The sequence below is a fragment of the Hipposideros armiger genome, unplaced genomic scaffold (assembly GCF_001890085.2).
Source record: "Hipposideros armiger isolate ML-2016 unplaced genomic scaffold, ASM189008v1 scaffold_67, whole genome shotgun sequence".
In the NCBI taxonomy this organism is placed as follows: domain Eukaryota; kingdom Metazoa; phylum Chordata; class Mammalia; order Chiroptera; family Hipposideridae; genus Hipposideros; species Hipposideros armiger.
The window spans coordinates 3,500,077-3,505,817 of NW_017731417.1; the positions used below are offsets into that span (position 1 = coordinate 3,500,077).

Sequence of the window (5,741 nt, forward strand, 5' to 3'; positions counted from 1 at the left end):
AGATTGGGTGGGTGGCAGCCCAGGAGACTGGGGAACCAGCTGCCAAGAGCTGAGGTAATAAAGGCCCAGGTGCTCCCTTCCTTCTGATCTGCTAGGGGCTGGTTTCTTCTGGAGTCCTCAGGTCACATGACAGGAAGGAGTGATGAATGGGCAATTAGAGGCTATGACCTTTAGCGAACTGGACAAGGGCAGCTTCCTCTCCTTTCAAGACACTGCATAGAACAGACAAGTGTAGATAAGAGAACAATAGAAAACTCTGCCTTCAGTTACCCCAGTTTCAGTGCAACCAAGTTAATTTGAGTCATTCCTCTAAGACACAAAATTACTGACATAGGAGTATACGGTTGTGTTTCCTTAACAATCTTAATTCCAAAAAACAACATACTGTAAAACCCTCCCCCCAATAAAAACAAACACCCCACAAATCCAAATAAAATGTCAAGTATTTGAACAATGACAGGTTTATTCTTTTCTTAAAGCTTGAACAAATACATCTTTACACACACAGAAGTTGGTTAAAAAAGGAAGCCCTTATGCTTTGTTAAAAATGAAATCCATACAGAAAACTTTCTGGCCAAACTCCCGACGCAAGGAAACATCACATTTCTACAATACATCCACTTTTGGATACATGTGTGTTTTCCAGTAGATACAACTCATTCAGACCTGCCTGAACAAAGGGAAAACAAACTTTCAGGCCACAAAGGGAGAAAAATACAAGCCTCTTATAAGTGTTAAAGACAAGTAGCTAGGGAATTCTGAAAATTCTCAATAAATAGTTCATAGTATAAAAATTCTTAACTCCATATAGTTTACCATTATCAATAGCAGCCCCAATTATCACTATAATAAAGCATTCAAAGAACATTGACATAACTATGCATATTTATAGCAACGAAAGAAAAATGTAATGTTTAGATAGTCTAAATAATCCCCGAAGAGGGAATGTCCAGTATAAATTAATACTTGAAGATTCCAGCCCAGCTAGAATGAATCAATTTAAAAAATATAACATAAAGTATTATAAATATGGGGTTCAGGAAAGCAGGTAAAGAGGCGCTACTACTTACTAAATGCAGGAGGTATCAAGCAAAAAATAAAAGTTACTCGCTTTGAAGGGAATGAATACTAATAAAAATAAAGGAAGATGGCGTGAAAGGCAGATATAAAATACAATTGATCCTTGATGTGAGAATAACTTCATTCCTTGCATCTTAAGAATGTTTTATGCTCTTCTAGAGAAACTTAAAAAAAAAAGCCATGCAAATAAAATTCTAATTACATGCCGGTTGAGTAGCTCCATCCAAGGTCTGTCCCAGAGGGTTTTTTCAAAGAGGTTAAAAACCTGTTCTAATTGCCATTCAAATCGATGTTTACAACCAAAATAAGAAGAAATCATCTACTCCCAAAGCAAACGCTATCTGTAGACTTCACGGAAGAACACTTTTTGGTCCTTTCTTGAATAGAAAGGAATTTCACCTATTGGAAAATTTGGGGTAAGGTGAGTGGGAGAGAAAAACAGGTATGCAGGTAAAAAACCTCATTAAGTTAGGCAGAATATAGCAAAGACCAACAAAAGAAAAATGCAAGCAAGTTTCTGCAAATACAATAGTTTCCTCTCTCGGTGACAAATGAACATGACAGCTTTATGTTCTCAGTTGACAAACGGGTACTTGGTCCTAGCAAGGGTGCAGAGGCAGCCTGGGGGTCTGACTATAATAGGTGTTCCTCTCATATTGGGGGAATGATGAATTAACTACGACTTATCAGGTGACTAATAGAGCCAGCAATGAAATGGTTACAAAGACACCTTCAGAAACAGGCCTTTTGAAACTGGAGACAAAGTTTTGGCCAGAGATGAACGTGTGACCATGTGTGAAAAGTTTTTAAAAGGGGCACTGGGTACAGGTCTTTTATTTTAGAAACACCCACTCTGGCTGGTGATTCTTCTGCCTGAAAAACCACCTTGAACCTCTCCATAGCTGATGTGAGTGGACAGCAAGCAGCTGTTTAAAATGGCCTAAAATAGTTAATTCGGTGGCTACACCCAGATAATCACTGCTATAGGGTATAGAGTCTAAGGTTGATTCATCCTAACATGGTAATCTGGATTGCAACAAGGCAAGCACAGTTTCTCTTCCAAAGATGGAGGGAGGGAAAAAGGCTGGAGGTCCCCAAACCTGACCTGCTAAAGGAAAACCGACACATTCACAGCCTTCTTACCCGGCGGCTGGCATGGCAGTCGAATGCCATGTAAGCTCCTTAGAAGGATACTCAGACCCTGTTCTCTACTCCAGGGTCCCATCAGCCTCTCTCTCCCCAGAGCTCCCGAAATTGCTTATCAGGCATTGACCTGAAAGGAATAGCTTCTAGTTTTAAAGAGCCTTTAAATAAGGGATAGGAATCATTGTAGTTGCCATAGTAAAATAAGAACAGAAGCCCACGGTTTCAGTCCATTTTAAAACTAGACATCTTTTCCCTCCTTGCTACCATAAATACTAAATGAAAGAAGAAGATACAAATAAAAAGGAAAGGTATTTTCCAATGATGAACACAATGGAGAAAACCACCAAATCAAATGGGGAAAACCATGCCCCAAACAAAACAAACCCCAGAAAATACTACAAACCTATGTCCTTTAGAGAGTGGTGTTCGATATGAAAGGTAAAATGCTTGCATCTTCCAAAGTAACACGTGACTCGTTCCGAGTTTTAGGAAATTCTTGAACAGAAGGTACCCATCAAAGTAGTGAGGTAGCAGCATTATCCCTTTTCCAGCATCTTCAGGAAGAGGCTGCACGAGCACCTGTCAGTGACGTCACCAGAAGGAACCTTGCTTCTGATAGGAGATTGCACTGGGTGAGCGCTCAGGCTCCGAAACGCTGAGATTCTAGGATAGGCTAAAAATACTGCTGTGACTATGGTTTCATCTGACCACGTGTAGCCCTCTGAAGTGAAGTCAAACTCAAATAACAAGACACTGCAAATTAGCTTAGTACAATGAGATATTTGAACTCAGATCTATCATCTACACTATAAATATTTCCTAACACTATTTGTGTCCATAAGTATTAAAAATCTGTTTAATTTCAAACCTACCTACTCTCAACTTCTACTTCAAAATGTTAGCTGATATTCACTATACAGAACCAGGCAAAGACACTTTTAAAATTAAGCTGCTACCTAAGGCAGTCTTCATTATTTAATAACAGCTACCTCTATTTTCTGCCCATCTTTGGGATCAATGCCCCTTATAGATTTTTTCCCCTCTTCTTTGACTGATCCTTCAGTCTTCTGCGGAGGTGGGGGAGGACAAATATAATTATTCCCATTTTACAGATGAAACCAAGGAGGCACAGAGAGGCCGAGTGACTTGCTCAGAGTCACCAAGTCTATGACCAGTCTGGAAATACAGTGCCGAACCTCCTCCCACCTCCTTTTCACAAAATCATCAGCAATACTTACGGAAAGTGTCATACATAATATATTGTCTTCTTCAATTAAAGCCAAGAGTTCAGGGAAGAGAGAAGGAATAGAGAGAGCTTTTCTTGGTAACCCTGTTTCCTTTTAGAGGACAAATGTGTTTTTCCTAAGATGCTGATATTATTAAAAACTCAATGCTGAGAAACAAAGCTGTGGCCTTGACTAAGCTAGACATGATAGACAGGCTTTATGTTTCGTGACTCGTAGCTTCCTGAACCGCAGTTCTCCCAAGAGGCTCACTGGACAATGGTCAACTCTGCATCCAACGTTCACGCAGTGTTCCTATCATCTTAGTGCTTGTTTGAACAAAAAAGAGCTAATTTAATAGTATGTTGGTTGGTATAAAGAGATAAATAGTATTATTCAGTAATAGTCCTAGAATATAGAAACATAACATTGTGCCCAAACAATTCATCTACAAAAAAGTTAAGACTGGAAATTTCATCTAAAATTGTTTCTCAAATCTATGGTTCATAAGCAGACCATTCATTTCTAATGTCTAAATACCTTCAAAGGAGCAAATATTTATATATTAGTTCAATCACATGAAACCCACCCAGATAAGATCCGATCTGAAAACACTCTCAATGTAAAGTGCCAGGTTTAATGAAAAACAGTGTATTTGCATGCTGTTAGTATGGCTGGTATCTAATGCTGCCATGGGGTACTGCTAATTTAGAGTTTGCCATCTGGGGGGGGGATATGTGCCACTTTTATTTTCTCTGTATTAAAAATATTTGTCTTTAAACAAAAATAAATTCCAGTGAGCCTCTTATCAGGGAGGAACATTATCAAGTTTGTAAAGCAGTCACAATGAAAAGAAGCCCAGAATGTTAGCAAAAACTGCTAAATGTGCTTGTTATTCTATATATAAGATGAATTCACTATGAAAAAAAAAAGAATTTGTTAGGCTGCTTTGCTTAATTTGCCTATCTCCCAACATAGGTTTTGAAATATTCCTCTAAATGCCACAACTTTATAAGGGACATATATAGGTTCATGGTATTTTCTACTGCAGAAATTTCTTAGGTTTCACCTCCCTGCCCCCCCCCAAGACCTCCAAAACCAACCAAACATAAAAATTCAAAAACCCTAAACCTAGCAGAAAGAGTTTACTAATCAAATGAAAATTTCCCATTAAGACACCAACAGTTAAGTAGCTAATAAAGAAATAAGCATCAGGGGCCAAGAGTTGGCTTGGGACGCCAGCTCTGAGCAGCAGGACCCCGGTTCAGATCCCACATGAAGGCCAGTGATGCTGCGTCCTCTACAGCTAAGATGGTGAACAACAGCTCGACCTGGAGCTGGGCTGCTGTGAGTCGCCGGCGATGGCAGAGGCTGCAGTGGAACTGCAGTGGGCTGCCGTAAACTACCGTGTGTGCCTGGCAGCTAGTGTGAGTGGCCGGCAACCGGTGTGAGCTGCCATGAGCCGCTGTGAGCGGCCGTCCAACGGCTGGCGACCGATCTGCCTCAGCCAGGAAGAGCGCAATGATGGTGCCAACTTGGGCCAGTGAAGCAACGTCCTCCACAACTAGACTGAAGAACAAAATGACAGCAACTTGTCTGTTCCCCTTCCCCGACTCCCCAAACTGTTCCCCTCCCCCAATTCCCCAATAAAATCTTTTAAAAAAAAGGAAAGAAGCACCACATTTGTAATGGCTAGATAAAATCAATCAAGTAAATAAAATCCATTTGTTGTTTAATCTTTAAAAAACAAACAAATACCTACTATTCATGGGTGTTTTAAATACCCAAAGTTTAGCACTCTGAAGCCTTTGTATTAAATCAAAATCCTAACCATCTTTAAAGCTCCATTAAAATAATCCTGGAACTCTGGAATGTTCCCTGTTACAGCTATATTAGCTCTTTAGTAAACCATCTGGTGTTACTAGTTTGAACTATTTGTATCCATATCTTCCATTCAAAAAGAAATTAATGCAGATATCTCACACCCCTTCATTATAGGTGGGGCTCATAGCAGTGCAGGTAGTCAATTTAAGGAACGGGTCTTATTAATTAGGTGTTGTGTAAGACCCAAATATATGTGTATACATTTCACAATATTAAACTATTAAGTAACTAGTAAAAACGAAGTCAATTGTTAAGGAGCTAGAAAACAGAATCGTATTTTTTCCTCCAAACTAAGGTATGTGTGTAGATAATGCAATCTAATTTTAAGTAATTATAATACAATATGAAGATTTGACATTATAACATAATTTAATAAGTCCTAAATATGCTACCAGATTTCAAACAAAC

General features: G+C 39.2%; 1 long non-coding RNA gene across 1 annotated transcript; it reads right to left on the bottom strand.

The window, feature by feature from the left end:
• Positions 1-445: 445 nt before the first annotated feature.
• Positions 446-4,733, bottom strand: LOC109382641 (uncharacterized). The gene is made up of 2 exons (XR_002123952.1): positions 2,630-4,733; positions 446-1,479 (listed from the first exon to the last, which is right to left on the bottom strand). It is a non-coding gene; the product is annotated as an uncharacterized LOC109382641 (long non-coding RNA).
• Between the last annotated feature and the right edge of the window lie 1,008 nt (positions 4,734-5,741).